This window comes from Balaenoptera ricei, chromosome 16 (assembly GCF_028023285.1).
Source record: "Balaenoptera ricei isolate mBalRic1 chromosome 16, mBalRic1.hap2, whole genome shotgun sequence".
Taxonomy (NCBI): domain Eukaryota; kingdom Metazoa; phylum Chordata; class Mammalia; order Artiodactyla; family Balaenopteridae; genus Balaenoptera; species Balaenoptera ricei.
In genome coordinates this window covers 20,693,882-20,715,816 of record NC_082654.1, presented here as the reverse complement: position 1 = coordinate 20,715,816, position 21,935 = coordinate 20,693,882, and the positions used below count along the sequence as shown (strand labels likewise).

The following is a 21,935-nucleotide window of genomic DNA, read 5'->3' as shown; positions in this document are numbered from 1 at the left end:
GGGATCCAACCTGTGTCCCCTGCATTGGCAGGTGGATTCTTAACCACTACGCCGCCAGGGAAGCCCAGCCCTTTAATACTCTTAAGTCTCAGCTCCATCCTCTGTAAGATGAGAATAAAAATAGGATCTATTCCATAGCATTGTTGTGAGGGGTAAATATGATAATGCGTTTAAGATATTTAGCTAATATTTAAGTTTTTGGCATTTGATATTTAAGTTTTTGACATTTAAGTACTCCATAAATATCTTATTATTGTTGTTCTTGCTATCATTGTCCTCTAACTTGTTAAGCAGGAAACAGATATCTTGAAATGACATTACAATGACAAGGGGTGGGAGAAACATCATCAACAAAAGCCAGCATCTACCTCAAGCTGCCCCAGCTGAACTCTACTACTGTGGTCAGTTAAATATCAAATATTCATATGATCCAGCAATCCTACTCCTGGACATATATCTGGACAAAAGTATAATTCAAAAAGATACACATAGCCCTATGTTCATAGTAGCACTATTTACAATAGTCAAGACATAGAAACAACCTAAATGTTCATCGACAGATGAAAAAGAAAATGTGGTATACACACACACACACACACACACACACACACACACACACACACACACATACTGGAATATTACTCAGCCATAAAAAAGAGTGAAATAATGCCATTTGCAGCAACATGGATGGACCTAGAGATTGCCATACTAAGTGAAGTCAGAGAAAGACAAATATCATGATATCACTTATATGTGGAATCTAAAATATGACACAAACACAAATGAACCTATCTACAAAACAGAAACAGACTCACAGACACAGAGAACAGACTTGTAGAGGGTTGGGGGAGGGACGGATTGGGAGTTTGGGATTAGCAGATGCAAACTACTTTGCATAGAATGGATAAACAGGGTCCTACTGTACAGCACAGGGAACTATATTCAATATCCTGTGACAAACCATAATGGAAAAGAATATGAAAAATAATTATATACCTATGTATAACTGAATCACTTTGCTGTACAGTAGAAATTAACACATAGTAAATCAACTATACTTCAATAAAATAAATTTTAAAAAATCAAATACTCAAAAAAATAGTCTCAGCCTATTTTAATGCATTAAAAGCCTATAGAAATAGGGCAAAAATAGTATTTAAAATTTTGTAACTAGAAATAAAGGTCACCACCACTTGAGCTCTCTCATTCTCCGCTGCCTGGTAGGGAAGCTGTCCACATAGAAGACCCCTTAGTTAGCCAGAAAATGCATATTAAACTCTCCACCAACAGAATACAATTGATCCTATGGTCCCTGAACCCAGACATCCCTCCAGAAGCCTTTGGAGGGGGAGACTCGGTCAGCATCCTCAGCAGAGGAGGCAAGTGGTCTATGCAACACACAGGACAGGTAGTTGCAGGCTTCTGCGGACATTATTTGTCCTTAGTATCACAAAGTTTCAATGTTCAAATATGTACAAGCATGACAAATGGGGGAGAATCAAATGACCATTAGGATTATAATATGTGTGAATAAGCCATTGGGATAATTTCTGCAAATAAAGGGCCATGTAACTGCTAATATTCCCACCTTTTCCTAGCAATAATAATGCATCATCTGGCTAAAACAGTTCCTTAAGTACCTTATGTTCTCTGCTGGAACCAAGTCATTAATCCCATTTATACAGCTAACAGGGAAGCTCTGAGTCCAAACTAAGGTCCTGAAGAAAAGTACTGGAATTAATGACAAAGGGGAATCATTTTTCTCTACAGCTATAAGGTTGCTTTGCCAAATAGCACTTTTTTGCTCATGAACTTTACTTTGAATACTGAATAATCTACCCAGGAAAGAAATAGTTAATACACCCACATCAATAGTTTTCCAGCTGGTCAACCCAACATTGCTAGGACCATACAGCAACCCTGGTCCTTTACTATGTCTCTCCCTTAGCGTATCCATATTCCCATCAGCCTACAAAAGCAGAGTCAGCTTTTACAGTGTGCCAGTGAACTAGGACAGAGACCCCCATGCCATGCATGTTCGCCCCAAACTCTGCAAGGTGATGCAGTTTTAGTCTGTGACTCTCTCCACATAAGAAATAGTAGTACATAACAGTTATATGATTTAGTGCACTCCAGTGTCAGACAGACCTGGTTTATATCCCAGCTCTATCAACATCTGAAGTTCCCGGGTCAGTTTACATCTTTTAGGCTAGTTTTCCCTGTCTCTAAAGTGAGTGGGGAAGGAAGGAGTACTCTTAAGATTATTTGGACAATTGCTTATTAATATTAGTAATAAGTGACTGTAAAGAAGGAAGGAAGGAGGAAAGGGAGGAAGGAAGGGAGGGAGGGAGGAAGGCAGGCAGAGAGGACTCCCTGAAGAGTCACAGCTTCACTCGAGAGACCTGTGAGAGGACAGGCTAGAGGGACCCTCCCCAAAATCCAGGGTCTCTCCTCCCAGAATCTGCCCTTGTTCTCTGTCACTGAAAAGTTCAGGAGCAGGAAAGCTGTGAACCTGAACCAAGCTCCTTCCAGGAGCCAGACCTGAGAGCTCTTCTAGCAGCAGTGACAACTCTTACTTTCTGATTTGGGTGGCGGCGTATGTGCTGTGAGCATGTTTAAAGAACACGAAGAGAGGGAGACGTTGAGTCTGTCTTATTGCCATACTCCCAACAGAGAACAGCTCTGCTGAACCACTGCATCCTTGCTCTGCAGTTACGATCCTTATTATAGGGGGAGGTTACAGCAAAGAGCTAACGGAGCTGAGTGGCAGTCATCAGCCATCCTGCCCACACGTAACCTCCAGGGGAAGCACTGCAGGATTCCTTCTCAGCATCAATAGGCAAGTGCATTTAGAGGCAGCTTCTCTCCCTATTTTGCACCCAGTGTGTGAACAGGAGGACCACACCTTATCCACAGAGAGGCTCTCAGGCCCCAGGCTCCCTGTGTCCTTAAACATAAAATAGGAGTCCTGAGCCCTTGCTTCAGGGCCACATGCTTTGTTATAAGTAGAACGACCATGTGATTTATTGTCCAAGACAACACATTGTTGAGAGTGAAAGAAAGCACTGGTAATAATTACCAGTGAGACAAGAGGCATAAACTGGGACTGTTCTAAGCAAACAAGGATATGAGATCATCCTAAGTGATTCTAGTTAGGCTTCACACCGCAGGAACCCTCTCAAGGAGGAAGCCTTCGTGCTGGTTAGCCTTCTCCCTCTGAAAACTATCTAAATGGTTTTCCCCCTTCCAATAAACAAATAAATAAATAAAAATAATGGTAACATTTTAAAATAAAATATATTAAAACTATTAATATAAAAGTAAGCAAAACAGAAAAGGACAAAAAGAAAATACTGAAAATACCACAAGTGTAGTGGGGAGAGGGAGAGAGTATCATCATTTGGTGAAAATCATTTTTTCCACACTTCCATAGGTGAAGAATAAATAAATAAATGAAAGGATGGGTAGAAAGACAAAATAATTTTATGAAAAAGGAATCATACTACACTAGATACTTTTAATAAAAGGAGTTGAATTTAATTTTACACAGAACACAAAAACGGAAAGTGAAATGAAACTAAGGAAAATGTTGAACCTCACACAAATACTTCTTTGTTACAAGAACGATGCTATATCCAAACTTCCCAGGTCCCTACAACACTGCACACTTAACCTCCTTCTGACATGACTCCAATGCCCTATAGAAATAACGTGGATTAAAGAGAAGCTAGTTTCCAGCTAAGAAAAGAACACAGCCTTGGCCGTGAGCCTGGGGAATACAAAGATGGTCCCTCTGCCCTAAAGAAGCCCCTTAAGATCCTACAGTGTGGTCTTCCACTTCCACCTTTACTCACTTGGCTGCTGAAAGGCTCCTGTAGAGTAAATATGTTGCCTGGAGAGGTTGGTCTGTTGTAGCAGAAAGAGAGCATGCAGTTAGGAATCAGGCCTTCATCCAGGCCTGCATCAGAAAGTTGTCACTGGAGCTTTTTGAGCCTTAGGTCTGCTTTCTGCGAATAGTTGATATGAGGAACCGTGAGAGACTCAGTGGTGGTGAGGGGGCAGGGGTAGCTTTGAAAGTGATGACAGGAAGGTCTGGTGGGACAGTAGCCTGTTTAGTCACTGCCTGATGAGCACAGAGCAAGTGGATGAACCAGTGGGATAGGTCACATTCCATGACCTTGGCCATGCTACTTGTCACTTAACCTTTCTGAGGCTCAGTTTCCACATCTTTAAAATGAGGATATTAATAGGAGCTAACTCACAGGGTCACTGTCAGGATTATGAGACAGCCTATAAAAAGAGCTCAGCATGTCACCTGGCTCCTCAAAAGCATTCAAAAATGCCAACTAACAAAATAAACTAAAACAAGTAGGTTTATATGATGAGGTCTGGGGAAATCGAAGGATGGGACATTTCCTGGAATGGACATACCTGAATGGGGTTTGGGAGTGGGGAAACAGGGCTGCCCTAGAGTAGCACTATGGATACCTGAAATGGAAACTGTGGGAAGAGGGAAGGAAATCCCTCCAAGTCATGCCTTTACCTAAGCCAGCCTTGCTAAGCATGCCTCATGTCTGATTTTTACAATGTGCTTAACTCTCTGCAAACCACTACATGTGCTGGAGAAGATGCATCAGTGTGGCTTGGAAGTTATGAACCTGCACTTTGAACTCAGTCATCCACAGATATGAATGCAAGTTCTGCCTTGGATGAGCTGTGTGACCATGGGCAAGTTACTTAACCTCTCTGAGCCTGATTCTTTATCTACCAAATGGTGATAAGGATCAGTTTCATGGAGCTGTGGGGAGAAGTAAATGAGATTGTGTGTATGGTATGTCTCTCACAAGACCTGTTACCATGTACTCAATAATCGTAACTCCTATTATTGATATTTTTATCTGTCGCTGCCTTTGAAAAGTTTATAGTATAGCTGTAGGGACAAAGCTAATACACTGAAAAATGAGCCCACAGTAGACGACAGAGAACCATTAAGTGCTAAAATCAGGGAAACATTCAGTCAATATGAATTTACTGAACATGTAGTGTGCGCCAGGCACTGTTTTAGTAGCTGGAGATATATTAATGAATAAAGTGGACATACTCCAGTTCTTACCATCCAAGGGTACTAGTGACTCACTAAGAGTCTACACCGCCCAGCTCCCCTCCACTGCTGAAGTCCAGACCAAAAAGGCTGAATGTGGGGCCTTGTCTCTAAGAAACATCCAGCTCTCAAATAAGCAGGAAGAAAAGGATCTTCAGGTGCTCACCTTCTGTTTACCATCTCCTTCTTAGCTAATATAACCTGCAGAAACTTGTAGGAAGCTCAGATAATTCCCAGATCCAAAATCTCAGAGTCAAGAGTTGTCATCCTGAGGCCCGTGGTCTGAGTGTCCCCAGACTCTCAAACCGACCATGGAGGCCACCTAAAGGTCTGAATGCCCTCAATTAACAGTTGTGTGAATGTGAACACATAGCTAACTTCTCTGATTCTCATTTCCTTCATCTGTAAAATAGTGATAAAAAGAGGGCGCACCTCCTAGCATTTCTATGAATAATAAGTGAAATGATGCACGTGAGCTTGTCTAATGCAGTACCTGGTGCAGAGTTAAGTCTTGATCAATATATGTTTAATGTAAGAAAATGCAACTTATTCATGCATTTGCTCATATATGCAGAACCTGTCAAGTGAGTAACTATAATTTATTGAAGAAGTGCTTACAATTTATATAAAGAACATTATTTAAATTGTAAGACCTAGAAATACATGAAAGAGCAGTCTCTTTCAAACAGGTCTCAGGCTTATCCAAAGCTGTGCAGCTCTAATGAGAGCCCAATAATAATTGACACTATGCTGCGATTGGCCTTTCTGAGCTCTGGTTCTAGGCCCCCTGCCATTTGCCCCCTCAACTCCTTCCTCCTGTGCCCCACAGGGACAGAGGACCTTGTCTCTACTTTGGTTTGGTTGAGCTCTCAGACCAATAAGGACGGACCTATCCCCGTATCTTGGGGTTACAGAGACTTCCCCAAATATTTTCACGGTTTCCAACCTCTAATAACAGACTTAGTGACAGTCTCAAATCATTCCCTCTGTGAAGGAAAGTGACACCTCTCCAAGTCACCTAGCAGAAGCCACTCTGCTGAGCATAGAGTTTTCCTAGATGGGCAAATTAAATTCTAACTGCTGCTCTGAGATTAAGGAGGAAGTGGGGGGGGATCAAAATGATGTGATTTGATTTCAGTGTCCTCAAAATATGGTTCAAAGACCATCCATCAGAATCACCTGGAGGATTCTGAGACTCAACGATCTAGTTATTGGAGTTGACTGATGATAAGAATCTCAGAAAAGGAAAGGAGAAAAGCAAATATGATCCATAATCCTTCTCCCACCACCCAAAGATTTACTTACACACGATTATCTTTGAAGAAGGTATCTCTGTCAGCCCAATTAAGTGTGTGCTGGATAAACCTGAACCCAAAACTCTCCTGACTCACAAGTATGCACCCTGGAGAGGGGCTTCCCTTTGGAAACTTCTCCTCCTTTTTGCCTTTCTTCTTCCAAGATGGATTCATGGGCACAATTACCTTCTTGACAGATTTCCGTCCTCAACGATAAATCTCTTTTCTGCCAGATTGACTTAGATGATGTAGTATGCATGGGAAAAAAGAAAAAAATCTCTAGACCCTAAACTTACCTCTCTCTCTTTTTAAAATTTTACATCTGCAGGTATCGTGGCTCTCAAAGCTTGTCCATTTATTTAAGACCATTAAAAGAAAAATGATCAAATATTTTATCCCCAGGCATAAACATGACAAAGAAAGAAAAAGGATGACTACTGACAGTCATTTGTAATATTATAGTGTTCTGGCATGCTATAAGTTTTTCAACCTTAAACAAGAGACATTTTGATGTCTTTAATAGAGTTATCTTTATGCACCTTTTTCTCCCTTTCTGTTTCAAAACTGCTGATTTTTTTAAATCCCTGGTTCTCTCACTATTGCACACAGCTCTAAATTTCAAAGCCAGGGTCCACCTGGAGGATGCTTGGTTTATTGTGTGGGCACTCACAGCTGATGGCAAGCAGAGGCTCTCAAAGGCTGAAACTTTGCTGTCTGCTCCCTGCAGAAAGTCTTCACCCTGTAAAGGCCAAAAGGCACTGAGGCGCTCCAACTCTAAGAAGTTAGCTCAATAATAATAATAATCTCTTAGATATACATCATAAGGATTAAGGTCTTTCTAATCACATAAAACCAAATCCCACCCCTGCCATTCTAGAGATGTGAAATTGAGGAACTGACTTAGTTTCTCTAAGCTTCAGTTTCTTCATCCATAGGATGTAAGTGACAACAGTACCCACCTCCTAGGGCAGTGGGAATATTAAATAACACTGGGCTTGTACAAGGCTTAGCAGGGGCCTGGGACACACCACGTGCTCTGTAAATGGTGGTTACAGATGTGTGGATGTTTTCTTGCTCTCCTCCTCATCCCTGCCTCTTGTCACTGTGTAAGCAAAGAAATGCCTTTAGCTCTAGAGGCAAACCCAATCAAAACAGGGGAATCCTGCTGTTTGACTAATGCGGTCTCCACCTGAGACTCTCCCTCTGGCTCGTAACCAGCCTCCTGATGTTCCTGGAGCCTCTTCATCTCACACCTCCATCCAATGGGCATATGCATTTGCTTTCTAATTAATCTTTCTTTATTTCTATTACTCTGTGATACCCATGAAAAAAGCCCATTCAGAAAATAAGTGTTTTAAAATTCCTCACTACACAAAAAGTGTAAGACTGCACAATACAAAGAAACTTCGGTCACCAACCTAGGAGTATTGATCTATTTGATAACACTGAAGAAAAATTAAACAGTCTTTTCAAATGGCCAAAGGAGCAAAAATCATACCATCGAGGGAAAGAAGTAAGAAATTTGTTTGGAGGATGATGGAATAAGAAGGGACTGTGAATATAAAAATGATGGCAGTATATCGATCAATATTTCTATAAAAATATAAACATTTACTACCTATATGATGGTGTGACTTACAGGATCTATAAAAGTGTCTCTGCATAAAACCTCCTCTGATTTCACTTGGAGAGGGCTGTACATATTAAGTATAACATTGAGAAAATACTATATTTTTAAAATATATTGCCATAATAATACCTAATTGTAAAAATCATTGGACAGGGCTTTTGGATATGAGTTAAGCCAGCCCACTCTCTCCACACGACAGTCCACAAACTATTCCAATAATCATGTCCCTTGTGAACATTAACATGTCCATGTAGCCTGGGATAAGTTGTGTCTGACAGGCAATGTGAAACACAACTTACCAGATTTCAATCACCAGCATCAGGATGTCCCATGGTTACTAGCTTCTGAGGTTCTGTGACGTTTTTATGACATCAAGTCTTCTCTATCTGGTAATCAACATTACCCAGGAAAAGTCATCGTCTTGTGCATAAAAATGTGTCCAGCATCACTTATCCTCTTTTGCTCTCTTTGTTTCTTCCCTATCACTTTTTTGTCCACTCTGTCAAGAAGCCCTTGGATTTGCATGACACCAAAAAGAGGTTGGAAATTTATTATATGTGCATCTCGAAGAGTTCAAAATATAAAACCACTCGCATATTCATTGCTCTCTTTTTCTAAATCCATAAATCTCTAGCCCCAGTGTGATTTTGTGATTTTCCAGTGTTGGTTCTCTTTAAATCACTTGCTTTCTCTCTAGGGTTTCTTTATTCCAAAAGATGTAGCCCTTCACTTCTATTTTTACATCTTGCTATCTCTCAGATCATGAGCTAGTAGATAACACGGCAAAACTTCAAATGTGGCTCCCTCTTTCACTGAAGGGAGAAGAGGTTGGAGCTTTAGCGACATTACTCTAAACGTAGCCCAAATTCTATTTGTCCCGAAAGGGTCTCTGTTACTGCATGCCCCATTTCCTCTGGGAATGCTATTTTGTTCATAGTAAATAAAAGGAAATGTATATGGTGTCTCTGCTGATCTTCAGAAGTCAAAGCAGCCCTCATGGATAAAGGATGCATATTTATAAATCTGAGCCTGGTGGAGGAAAGGAGGAAGCCATGTGAGTGCTGAGTAGGGTGATTATGTCACAGTCCTCCATCCTCTCTTCCTAGCCACAATCACTTAAGTAAGCCACTTGGGAGTATGCTGCTGATGGTGGTCACCTCGACTACCCCTTGCAACCATGCCTGATGGGACAGTGGAAGCTCAATGCCTTTGGCATGGTGTTGCCTTATTATGTGAGGGATTAAATCAAATTTAAAAAACCAAAGCCACCAACTGCTGATTCTTTAATGCTACAACACTATTAGAGTCCAGTTCTTTCCAGGAGCTGGGGTGAGTGCTTTCATTAAATAGACTTTCTACCCCAAATACCTAGATATACACATGCACACCCCTGGGTTCCAAAGGTCCATGGAGGCAGGGAGCTCTCACAGCAATGAGTACTATGGTCTCCCAGCCTGACATATAACATCCAGAGTAAACTTTAAAAAATAGGTAATGTAATTCCAGCTTCCTTGACTTGGAACGAGGTCAAAACTTCATGCTGTGTCCTGTACACTCCGTTTGATTTTTCTACTAGCTCTCAGAGCAACAAAGGTAAGTGAATTTGTTATCTGCCTATGTGGCCCCGGTCTGACAGGTTTCTCCTGGAAAGTGATCAGCACGTTTTCAAGCATTAAACTCTACATTAACCTCTCCTCTCTTGCTGCTGCCCAGCTCTGCTCCTTATCCATATCTAGAATAAACCTAATTCTTTCTTTGTCCTAACTTGAATTGTCCCTGACATCTGGAAAATGAGCAATATCTCTGGGGCTAAAATAAAACTTAGTTCACATCTGAATGAAGCATAATTTCTTTCTCTGGAAGATGCATAATTTTCACTCTGATAATCCGAGCATTTGATATTTTTGCATCTTTTATCCAAGTTTCCAAATTTTTAACCAGCCTGGACCAGAGAGACATGACATGGAAGCAAAGCAAGCTCATTACAGATCTAAGCAACCATGCTGTGGATGGGGCTTAGAGCTGGACCTGAGCCCCTTGGTGCTGATTCAGCTGTGTTCCTCACACCCTGGCTCATTTGCGCCAGTCCCACAAGCTCTCTGATACTCAGTTTCTTCTTTTATAAGTGCCTTGGTCTGCTGATGAGAACCACAGTTATTTTATAGGTCTTGTGAAAGATGGGCTAGAAAGAGAACTCCTGGAAGAGGACTCACAATGGCCCAGTATAGGCCATCCACAAAGCTCTGAGGATCCAAGGTACAAGGGAAGATGCCCAGAGGGAGATTTTGAGCACTGGGGCAAGACTGGATCCTTCTGAGGAAGCTGTAGTAGTGATTGCTGGAGCATCAGGCCTCAGTGAACATTACATGGCATCTGCCCAGACCTGTTCATAAGCTCATATAAGACTCCCCCTAGGGACACCAAAATATTTTAGGGAACTTTCAGCAAACTTAAGTCTTATGGGAGAAGCAGGGATGAGAGACAGTGATATGTGTGGTTTTAACCCAACTCAACCTGTAGGCTGGTACAGTTTCAGGGGAGCCTGGGCTGCATGCAGGGTAGATTCCAACAGCCTGAGACACAGAATGTCTTGAGCAGTGTTTGTAAAACAGCAAATGTCTAATACCCAACTCCAAAAATTCCAATTCAGTAGGTCCAGAAAGGATCCAGGCTTCTGTATCTTTATCAAGTTCCACAGACGACTCTAAAGGACAGCCAGGACTTGGATCCATTGGACTAGATGGTCTCAAAAGACCAGCACAGAAATAAATTGAAGGATTTTTAAAAATATTCTATAAAATCATTTCTTTATTTTTATTTGCTGTTTGCATATTTTTTTTGTCTATATTGAATCTTTTCCTGTGATCTAGTATCTATATTCAGGGCTCACCATTGCTCACTTCCATCTTTCTACCTCACACCCATTTTTGGAAAGTGCCATAAAAGAGTGAAAGCCCACTGTGAAAGTCCTGACCTATAATATCCTACAATATGGAAAACCTCTTGAAGAAAAGTAAGGACAAGTTCTTTCCTTCTCTCCTGCCTATTGTGATTTCCTTCCTTTCTTCTCTCCATTCTCATTAGTCTGTGGCTGCCCAGGATTTAACCACTAGTATAAACTCCATGTCTCCTATCTGTCCAGATAAGAGCCTGTTTTGGTGAGACTTAAGGCTGCAAGGAGTAAGAAGGCATCCATGAGGCCAACCCCTTTGTGGGGTTCCAGCCTGTCCCTCCCCTCACCCACAGCCCAATACAGGTCTGGTCATCACTTCAGCTCTCACGTAGAAATGCCCAAAGGGGAATAGATTCTAATTTTCCTCTGAAACTTAGAAATGTTCAGTACTGCCTAAATTCAAGAGCTCTCCATTGGCACTTATTTACATCATTCTCTATCCTTACAGGGACTATGTGAAAATGAGGGAAAGTGGGGAGTATAAAATAGAGCCATTACATCCCACCAGTGTCTTAAGGTAACTAGCAATGTAAAAGTTTAAACACCCTTCTAAAACATCCAAAGTTAACGGGAAATATAAATCTTTCGGATTCAGTAATTGGTACTGGTGGGCACATGACCCAAGCAGGGTCAATAAGAGTCTCTTATTTGGATTGACATGGATTCTGGATGGCAAAAGAGTTGTACTCTTCCACTGAAATAATAAACTTGTAAGCCTATATATTCTAGGGATCATCTCACTGCATAGTAGGAAGCCTTCTCAAGAAGGAAACCAGCTTAGAAGGATGAAAATTCAAGAGATGAAGAAAGATAAGAACCTAAAGGCATTATCTAAAATAGCTGCACCTGAAGACAAATCCACCCATTGGACTTCCCAGTTATGACAGCCAAAGGTAAAAATGACAGCCTTCCATTGCTGGCCCTAAATCTAGTCAATTTGTTATAAAATCTTATCTGTACTACCTCTCAAATGCCTCTTGACGGTGTCACATTACTCTCCATTCTAACTTCTAAAGCCTTAGTTCAGGTCTGTGTCCTCCCTGCCCAGACTCCTTCAACAACTTCCCCCTCCCCCCCCACATCTAGTTCTTTCTTTCTCCTCCAGGGTATCCTCCATCCTGTCACCAGTATTATCTTCTAAAACCCAAATTAAATTATTTGTTTCCCTCAAAAATACTTAGGGATCTTCATTGCTGATAGTTATAATTTTATCTCTTTCTCCAGCAGGGATCTTTTAAATTTTTTCAAATCAAATATTATGTAGACCTTCAGTGTATAAAACCAAAATATTATGCAAATCTCAAGGCATATAAACGAATGTAGAAAGAGAGAAAGAAGAAGGCAATAGAAAAGAGGGCAGTAAAACTGCACTCACTCAACTTCCCCATGTCCCAGGTAGTGAGCCCAGAGATACTTCTAAGGATCCCTGTTTCTCTAAAGAATACAATTTCAAAACATAAAATCAAATAAATATTTTACACTTTGCAGAAAAATCCAGTATACTCTTTCCCCCAATCCTTCCCCAAATCACACATACCTACCTTCTCAGCTTCACTGATCATATTTTAAATTGACTCTCATTGAGCTGTCCTTAGGGGTGCAATGTTGGTACACTGGGTGCTGGACTCAGGCCTCAGTTAGTTGTTTTGCACCTGAGAAACTTCTATTCCAGAAGAAGAGAAGATTAAAGCCAAAACAGGAAATAAATACCAAAATTAAACCTGGGAAGGAATGGGAAAAAGCCTCTAAACTGAAACAGCAAATCAGATAGGAAGCTGAATAAACATAATAAAGAACATATCTGGAGAGCCAGCAATGAGATCTCTGTACCAGGAAACTGAATTCCAGTCTGAGAGCTTACTTCTTGATCACAACCATCTGCAGAATTCTTCCTCTTATGATGTCTTCTTAAGATAGCCAAATTATAACAAACTATACCAGATACCATAACTTGTTCCCAAAAGGTACTCCAAGTTCTCAACCGATGAAAGTTCATTATGCATCCTTGGAAATGTTATTGCCTCTGCCTGAAATTTCAAATCTCTTTCTCTAAATTCCCAGTCATTTTTTTTTTATAAATTCTGTTTTTATTTTTATTTTTATTTATTTATTTATCTTTTATTTATTTTTGGCTGTGTTGGGTCTTCGTTGCTGTGCACAGGCTTTCTCTAGTTGCGGTGAGCGGGGGCTACTTGCTCCACAGCATGTGGGATCTTCCCCGACCAGGAATCGAACCGGTGTCCCCTGCATTGGCAGGTGGGTTCTTAACCACTGTGCCACCAGGGGAGTCCCCAGTCATTCTTCAAGATGTATTTACAAGAAAAAAGCTTCCTGAATTCTCCAGGCAGCTACAGGTTGCCTTCTTTCTGAATATTGTACATCACCTTCTTAACATACACCCACTGTTATTGTAATTATTATAATGTGTCCTTTCTCTTGATCTAAATGGCATTTAATCTCATTCTTCTTCCTAGCTCCTATAGCACCCAACTCAGTGCCTGACACTTTATCAAACTCTCAACAAGCAAATGTTGAAAGAAGGAGCCATGAAATCATGTATTACATGAGTCTCATTTCTTAGCATAGTGAACAATACCTCTATAAATTGATTTCTTTTTATCCTTCATTATTCTCAAACATTTTTGAGTTTAGCAATCCCATTCAGCTATTAATCTTAATATTATTTTTTAAAAGATATACAAGAACATATTGAATAATGAAATCCCACTGTGGCAAAGTTAATTGGAAATATCTGTCAATGCTGGAATCTGATGCCCAGTCCAACACAGTTGTTTCTTACAGACTTGAGCTCATGGAATTCATCAGAAGACTTAAATCAAAGGGAATCAAAAACTCAAAGAAAGAAGTCAAGTTGAGGGGAAGGGAGATCTAAACCACCCCTGATTCAAAGTAGACTAAACCCAAAGAATGCAAAAGGAAATAAACGATGAAAACTAGAACAGAAACAAACAAAATAGAGAGTAGAAAAATGACAGAGAAAAATCAACAAAGCCAAAAACTGGTTCATTGAAGAGATAACAAAATTGACAACCCTTTAAGGTAGACTGGAGAGAGAGAGACAGAGAGAGAGAAGTCAAACTACAAAATTCAGGAATCAAGAGAGGACATCACAACTGAGTACACAGAAGTAAAATATATAATAAGGGAATACTATGAACAACAGTATGTTAATAAATTAGGTAACTTAGACAAAACTGATAAATTCTTGACACAAATTACTGAAACTGGCTCAAGAAAAATTAGACAATCTGAATTGATCTATAAAAGCAAAGAGATCAACTTAGTAATTTAAGAACTTACCACAAAGAAAGTCCAGGCCTACATGGCTTCACTGATGAATTACATCAGAGGTTCACAGAAGAATTGATGCAAATACTTCACAAATTGTTCCCAAAAAAAGAAAACAGGAAGAAACACTTCCCAACTCATTCTATGAGGCCAGAATTATCTTGATACCAACACCAGACAAACATACCACAAGAAAAAAAATATACAAACCAATATACCCTACAAATACAGAATCAAAAATTCTCAGCAAAGTACTAGAAAACCAAATCTAGCAAGATATAAAAAGGATTATCGATCAGAAAACTTACACAAGTCTCTTAGATAGACTCATCCAACAGAGGGCAGATAGCAGAAGCAAGAAGAACTACAGTCCTGCAGCCTGTGGAACAAAAACCACATTCACAGGAAGATAGACAAGATGAAAAGGCAGAGGGCTATGTACCAGATGAAGAAAAAAAATAAAACCCCAGAAAAACAACCAAATGAAGTGGAGATAGGCAACCTTCCAGAAAAAGAATTCAGAATGATAGTGAAGATGATCCAGCACCTCAGAAAAACAATGGAGGCAAAGATCAAGAAGATGCAAGAAATGTTTAACAAAGACCTAGAAGAATTAAAGAACAAACAAACAGAGATGACCAATACAATAACTGAAACGAAAACTACACTAGAAGGTATCAATAGCAGAATAACTGAGGCAGAAGAACGGAAAAGTGACCTGGAAGACAGAAGGGTGGAATTCACTGCTGTGGAACAGACTAAAGAAAAAAGAATGAAAAGAAATGAAGACAGCCTAAGAGACCGCTGGGACAACATTAAACGCAACAACATTCGCATTACAGGGGTCCCAGAAGGACAAGAGAGAGAGCAAGGACCTGAGAAAATAATTGAAGAGATTATAGTCGAAAACTTCCCTAACATGGGAAAGGAAATAGCCACCCAAGTCCAGGAAGCGCAGTGAGTCCCATACAGGATAAACCCAAGGAGAAACACGCTGAGACACATAGTAATCAAATTGGCAAAAATTGAAGACAAAGAAAAATTATTGAAAGCAGCAAGGGAAAAACGACAAATAACATACAAGGGAACTCCCATAAGGTTAACAGCTGATTTCTCAGCAGAAACACTACAAGCCAGAAGGGAGTGGCATGATATACTTAAAGTGATGAAAGGGAAGAACCTATAACCAAGATTACTCTATGCAGCAAAGATCTCATTCAGATTCGATAGAGAAATCAAAAGTTTTACAGACAAGCAAAAGCTAAGAGAATTCAGCACCACCAAACCAGCTTTACAACAAATGGTAAAGGAACTTCTCTAAGTGGGAAACACAAGAGAAGAGAAGGACCTACAAAAACAAACCCAAAACAATTAAGAAAATGGTCATAGGAACATACGTATCGATAATTACCTTAAACGTGAATGGATTAAATGCTCCAACCAAAAGACCCAGGCTTCCTGAATGGATACAAAAACAAGACCCATACACATGCTTTCTACAGGAGACCCACTTCAGACCTAGGGACACATAGAGACTGAAAGCGAGGGGATGGAAAAAGATATCCCATGCAAATGGAAATCAAAAGAAAGCTAAAGTAACAATACTCATATCAGATAAAATAGACTTTAAAATAAAGAATGTTACAAGAGACAAGGAAGGACACTACATAATGATCAAAGGATCAATCCAAGAAGAAGATATAACAATTATAAATATATATGCACCCAACATAGGAGCACCTCAATATATAAGGCAACTGCTAACAGCTATAAAAGAGGAAATCGACAGTAACACAATAACAGTGGGGGACTTTAACACCTCACTTACACTAATGGACAGATCATCCAAAATGAAAGTAAATAAGGAAACAGAAGCTTTAAATGACACAATAGACCAGATAGATTTAATTGATATTTATAGTACATTCCATCCAAAAACAGCTTATTACACGTTCTTCTCAAGTGCGCATGGAACATTCTCCAGGATAGATCACATCTTGGGTCACAAATCAAGCCTCGGTAAATTTAAGAAAATTGAAATCATATCAAGCATCTTTTCTGACCACAATGCTATGAGATTAGAAATGAATTACAGGGAAAAAAATGTAAAAAACACAAACACATGGAGGCTAAACAATACTTTACTAAATAACCAAGAGATCACTGAAGAAGTCAAAGAGGAAATCAAAAAATACCTAGAGACAAATGACAATGAAAACACGATGATCCAAAACCCATGGGATGCAGCAAAAGCAGCTCTAAGAGGGAAGTTTATACCTATACAAGCCTACCTCAAGAAACAAGAAAAATCTCAAATAAACAATCTAACCTTACACCTAAAGGAACTAGAGAAAGAAGAACAAATAAAACCCAAAGTTAGCAGAAGGAAAGAAATCATAAAGATCAGAGCAGAAATAAAGAAATAGAAACAAAGAAGATGATAGAAAACATCAATAAAACTAAAAGCTGGTTCTTTGAGAAGATAAACAAAATTGATAAACCATTAGCCAGACTCATCAAGAAAGAGAGGGAGAGGACTCAAATGAATAAAATTAGAAATGAAAAAGGAGAAGTTACAACAGACACCACAGAAATACAAAGCATCCTAAGAGACTACTACAAGCAACTCTACACCAATAAAATGGACAACCTAGAAGAAATGGACAAATTCTTAGAAAGGTATAACCTTCCAAGGCTGAACCAGGAAGACATAGAAAATATGAACAAACCAATCACAAGTAATGAAATTGAAACTGTGATTAAAAATCTTCCAACAAACAAAAGTCCAGGACCAGATGGCTCCACAGGTGAATTCTATCAAACATTTAGAGAAGAGCTAACACCCATCCTTCTCAAACTTTTCAAGAAAACTGCAGAGGTAGGAACACTCCCAAACTCATTATACAAGGCCACCATCACCCTGATACCAAAACCAGACAAAGATACTAGAAACAAAGAAAATTAGAGACCAATATCAGTGATGAATATAGATGCAAAAATCCTCAACAAAATACTAGCAAACAGAATCCAACAATACATTAAAAGGATCATACACCAGGATCAAGTGGGATTTATCCCAGGGATGCAAGGATTCTTCAATATATGCAGTCAATCAGTGTGATACACCATGTTAACAAACTGAAGAATAAAAACCATATGATCATCTCAATAGATGCAGAAAAAGCTTTTGACATAATTCAACACCCATTTATGATAAAAACTCTCCAGAAAGTGGGCATAGAGGGAACCTACCTCAACATAATAAAGGCCATATATGACAAACCCACAGCAAACATCATTCTCAATGGTGAAAAACTGAACGCATTTCCTCTAAGATCAGGAACAAAACAAGGATATCCACCCTCACCACTATTATTCAGCATAATTTTGGAAGCCCTAGCCACGACAATCAGAGAAGAAAAAGAAATAAAAGGAATACAAATTGGAAAAGAAGAAGTAAAACTGTCATTGTTTGCAGATGACATGATACTATACATAGAGAATCCTAAAAATGCTACCAGAAAACTACTAGAGCTAATCAATGAATTTGGTAAAGTTGCAGGATACAAAATTAATGCACAGAAATCTCTTGCGTTCCTATGCACTAATGATGAAAAATATGAAAGAGAAATTAAGGAAACACTCCCATTTACCATTGCAACAAAAAGAATAAAATACCTAGGAATAAACCTACCTAGGGAGACAAAAGACCTGTATGCAGAAAACTATAAGACACTGATGAAAGAAATTAAAGATGATACCAACAGATGGAGGGATATACCATGTTCTTGGATTGGAAGAATCAACATTGTGAAAATGACTCTACTACCCAAAGCAATCTACACATTCGATGCAATCCCTATCAAATTACCAATGGCAATTTTTACAGAACTAGAACAAAAAATCTTAAAATTTGTATGGAGACACAAAAGACCTCGAATAGCCAAAGCAGTCTTGAGGGAAAAAAACGGAGCTGGAGGAATCAGGCTCCCTGACTTCAGACTATATTACAAAGCTACAGTAATCAAGAGAATATGGTACTGGCACAAAAACAGAAACAGATCAATGGAACAAGATAGAAAGCCCAGAGATAAACCCACGCACCTATGGTCAACTAATTTATGAAAAAGGAGGCAAGGATATACAATGGAGGAAAGACAGTCTCTTCAATAAGTGGTGCTGGGAAAACTTGACAGCTACATGTAAAAGAATGAAATTAGAACATTCCCTAACACCATACACAAAAATAAACTCAAAATGGATTAGAGACCTAAATGTAAGACCGGACACTACAAAACTCTTAGAGGAAAACATAGGAAGAACACTCTTTGACATAAATCACAGCAAGATCTTTTTTGATCCACCTCCTAGAGTAATGGAAATAAAAACAAAAATAAACAAATGGGACCTAATGAAACTTCAAAGCTTTTGCACAGCAAAGGAAGCCATAAACAAGACGAAAAGACAACCCTCAGAATGGGAGAAAATATTTGCAAACGAATCAACGGACAAAGGATTAATCTCCAAAATATATAAACAGCTCATGCAGTTCAATATTAAAGAAACAAACAACCCAATCCAAAAATGGGCAGAAGATCTAAATAGACATTTCTCCCAAGAAGATATACACATGGCCACGAAGCACATGAAAAGCTGCTCAACATCACTAATTATTAGAGAAATGCAAATCAAAACTGCAATGAGGTATCACCCCACACCAGTTAGAATGGGCATCATCAGCAAATCTACAAACAACAAATGCTGGAGAGGGTGTGGAGAAAAGGGAACCCTCTTGCACTGTTGGTGGGAATGTAAATTGATACAGCCACTATGGAGAACAGTATGGAGGTTCCTTAAAGAACTAAAAATAGAATTACCATATGATCCAGCAATCCCACTACTGGGCATATACCCTGAGAAAACCATAATTCAAAAAGACACATGCACCCCAATGTTCATTGCAGCACTATTTACAATAATAGCCAGGTCATGGAAACAACCTAAATGCCCATCGATAGATGAATGGATAAAGAAGTTGTGGTACATACATACAACGGAATATTACTCAGCCATAAAAAGGAACGAAACTGGGTCATTTGTTGAGACGGGGATGGATTTAGAGTCTGTCATACAGAGTGAAGTAAGTCAGAAAGAGAAAAACAAATATCGTATATTAACGCATGTATGTGGAACCTAGAAAAATGGTACAGATGAACCAGTTTGCAGGGCAGAAGTTGAGACACAGATGTAGAGAACAACGTATGGACACCAAGGGGTGGAAGCGGCGGGGGGATGGGGGTGGTGGTGTGATGAATTGGGCGATTGGGATTGACATGTATACACTGATGTGTATAAAACTGATGACTAATAAGGACCTGCTGTATAAAAAAATAAATAAAATAAAATTCAAGAATTAAAAAAAAACAACTCTCTAATAGAATCAATTAATTTTGTGTTATAGATAGACTATAAAAAAAAAAAAAAGCATTATCCACCATGACTAAATGGGATTTATCCCAGTAATGCATAGTTGGCTTAACATGTATAAATCAAATAATGTAATACACCTTATTGATAGTATAAATGACAAAAACTACACGACCATATTAATTGATGCAAAAAATTTTTTATAATATCTAACACCATTTGACAATAATATTTAGTGAACTAGGAATATAAAGGAACTTCTTCAACATGGCAAAGTAACACCTGTGTAAAACAATGACTAGAGTTATTTAATGGTTAATGACTTAATACTTTCTCCCTAAGATCAGAAACTATTCAAGGATGTCAACTTTTACCATTTTTATTTAATATTGTGCTAGAGGTTCTACCAGGGAAATTAGGCAATGAAAAACAAGAAGACCGAAGTAAAACCATCTCTGTTTGCATATGATATGATCATATATGTATGTATGTATAAACATATATTTTTAAATCAACTAAAAATTAATGCTAATAATAGTAAAATAATTAATAATATAAGCTAAGTAATACTAATAAACTAATAGGTCCAGAAAGGCTTCAGGATACAAGTTCAATATATAAAAATCTACTGTATTTCTACACATTAGCAATGAACATTTTGAAAATGAATTTAAGAAAACAATTCCATTTACAATAGAATCAAAAAGAATAAAATACTCAGGTACAAATTCAACAAAAGAAGTGCAAGACTTGTACACTAAACACTACAAAACATTGTTGAAAGTAATTTAAAAAGGTTTAAATAAATGGAAAGACATTCCATGTTCATGAATTGGAAGAAAGTATTGTTAAAATGTCAATACTCCCCAAATTGATCTACAGATTCAACACAATTCTATCAAAATTTCAGCTGCCAAGTCTGCAAAAATTGACAAGCTGATCAAAACATTCATACAGAAATACAAAAAAAAATACAGAAGAGCCAAATCCATCTTGAAAAAAGAATAAAGTTGGATGACTCACATTTCTTGATTTCAAAACTTACTACAAAACTACAGTAATCAAGATAGTGTAATACTGGCATAAAATAGACAGATAGATCAATAGAATAGAATTTAGAGTCCAGATATAAACCCATGCATTTATGGTCAACTGATTTTTTTTACAAGGCTGCCAAAACAATTCAATGGGGAATGAATAGTCTTTTCAACAAATGGTGCTGGTACAACTGGTAGCCCCATTAAAAGAACAAAGGTGGACCTCTACCTCACAACATATTCAAAAATGAGCTCATAATAGTTCTGAGGCCTAAATGTAAGAGCTAAAACTGAAAAACACTTAGGAGAAAGCAGATATAAATTTTCTTGACCTTGCTTGGGTAATAATTTCTTAGATACAATACAAATAGCATAAGCAACAAAAGAAAAAATATACTGGATTACATCAAAAGTTAAATATTTTGTACTGAAATCTATCATCAACAAAGTGAAAGTATAATCCACAGAATAGGAGAAAATATTTTCAAATTATATATCTGATAGAGACTTGTTTCCAGAATCTATAAACAACTCTCACAACTCAATAATAAGGAGGCACAAAACCCATTTAAAAAGTGAGCAAGGGATTTCAGTAGATATTTCTCCCAAGAAGATATACAAATGGCTAGTAAGTACATGAAAAGAAATTAAACATCATTAGTCATTAGAGAAATACAAATCAAAACCACAACACAATACCAGTTTACAACCACTAGGAAACTGTAATAAAAAAGAGAGACAAGAGCAAGTGCTGGTGAGGATACAGAGAAATTAGCACTTTCACACATTACTTGTGGAAATGCAAAATGGTACAGCCATTTTGGAAAACAGTTTGACAGTTCCTCAAAATGTTAAACATAGTTACATATGGCCCAGCAACTCTACTCCTATGTATATACTCATAAGAAATGAAAACTTGTCCACACAGAAACCTGTACATGAATGTTCACAGCAGCATTATTCATAATTTCCAAAGAGTAGAAAAATCCAAATGTCCATCAATTGGTGAATAGATAAACAAAATATGGCATAACCATGTAATATAATACTATTTGGCAATAAAAAGGAATGGAATACTGATATATGCTACAACATTGATGAACCTTGAAAACATTATGCTAAGTGAAAGTAAAAGAAGCCAATAACAGAAGACATTTTCTGTGATTCCATTTATATGAAACTT

General features: G+C 38.4%; 1 long non-coding RNA gene across 1 annotated transcript in view; it reads right to left on the bottom strand.

Moving 5' to 3' along the window:
• Positions 1-7,059: 7,059 nt before the first annotated feature.
• The window catches only part of LOC132350507 (uncharacterized), a 74,101-nt gene continuing 59,225 nt past the window's right edge, over positions 7,060-21,935 (bottom strand). Inside the window, exons 3-5 of the long non-coding RNA XR_009497938.1 lie at positions 12,521-12,642; positions 8,326-8,412; positions 7,060-7,135 (exon numbers count right to left, since the gene is read on the bottom strand). This is a non-coding gene — a long non-coding RNA (uncharacterized LOC132350507). The remainder of the gene's footprint in view (positions 7,136-8,325; positions 8,413-12,520; positions 12,643-21,935) is intronic.